Genomic DNA, 1,628 nt, shown 5'->3' with positions numbered 1-1,628 from the left:
AAGTCGCCTTCCTATCTGTCCTTCCAGGTCCTCAGTCAGGGTGTTGGTGGGTACAATCGATGGGGGTAGTGGGGTATGTTGGGTGGGAATGGGCAAAGCTTAAAGGAAGGGAAACATACGGGCTTAAATTTGGCTTAAATATTTTGTACTTCTACATCTTGGCTTGCCTGGGAAATTAAGGTGTGATTCAATTTTGTCAACATCCTTTTCCACAAAAAATACATTTTAGAAACGACAAAGTTTTTTTTTGATGACATTAAAAATACTTCAATTGCAAATAGTTTGAATTTGTACGGTAAAAGCATTATTTAGTTTAATCCGTTTCTTACGTGGCTCCCGTGTTGCAGTGCATCGTGTTGTGTAACTGTGACTCATCAAATATGGCCTGAACATGTGATTGGTTATACTCTACAAGAACATCCTCTTTGGATTAAAATCGACCAGAACAGTTTCAACTCGAGCGCAAAGAGATGTGTTTAATAAACATATTCATCAAAACAATTTAATAATTATAGATTTGATCACTTTTCTTTTTATTTATTTTTTTTACAAAATATTTATACAATTTTGGCACCTTTGAACCTCCGTAGTAAAGTCAGCTACCCTCTGCATAGGCCTCTAAGTTTGAAGTGAAGATTTTAGCAAATATTTTGCACAGCAAACAACCAATCAGAAAATTGCTCTGTTTGGAGACAGTACACACTTCATAAAAAAAGTAATTGAGAAACCAAAATGATATTTCTACCTCCACTTTAATGTTTAATTTTTGTTTGGGTTTTTTTTTTAGAGGGATGATTTGTAATCCGAGTATTATTATTCGTAGCAGGTGGTATGAGATAAGCTCCAGGAACATTTCCTGAGCCAAAAGAAGCTTAAAGGATATTGATTACTACAGTTAGAATAAAGCCACCAAACTTTTACCGATGAGGTTTTTCGTAACAGGAAATATTTCAACGCAGGTAAACTTGGGTTTGTGTGGAGCACAAAAATATTGAGGGGCGTCGTCGTGTTACTTTACTCTCCAGATAACTAAAAGCTCTATAAAGAGCAGGAAAAGTAAACAGTGTCTACTCTCATCTCTTCTGATTTGTCATTTTACCCGATCACGGTCCAATCAGGGTCAGCTTAAAAGCATAAACTTCGAAGGCGCACGCAGAGAGCAGCTGAGCTTTACTCATCTGATCAGTTTCACAAAACTGAATCACATATACTATTTTTTTTTCCCTCAACAGGCATTTTCTTGTAGAAGGATATATAATGTAATTTGAAAGAGCAGAATATTTTCGGCCTGAAATTTGAGCCCACAGAAACATTCAAACTGTGAAGCTACTCAGGACAGCAACAATCTGCTGAAACTAAACTCATAAGGAGGTCCGTCTCCTTTTTAAACCCACTAATTCAAAACACTTGGAGGTCTTGAAGGGGGAGGGGGTGGGAGCGGAGGGGGTAGAGGGGCTCTTTCCACACCAGATGACCGCTATAATGAACAGGACATGATTTCTCCCGGTCCTGCTGTGCCAACCTCATCACCTAACCAATCTCTCTGTGAGCTTTTTGTTCGGGCGGGGGGTTTTGGGGGGGGGGGGGGGTGGGGGATTACCCCCCCCGGAAGTTAATAATATGACCCA

The sequence above is a fragment of the Poecilia latipinna genome, unplaced genomic scaffold (genome assembly GCF_001443285.1).
Source record: "Poecilia latipinna isolate Pla-1442-1.1 unplaced genomic scaffold, P_latipinna-1.0 Scaffold514, whole genome shotgun sequence".
In the NCBI taxonomy this organism is placed as follows: Eukaryota; Metazoa; Chordata; class Actinopteri; order Cyprinodontiformes; family Poeciliidae; genus Poecilia; species Poecilia latipinna.
Note: the sequence above shows the minus strand (reverse complement) of the source record.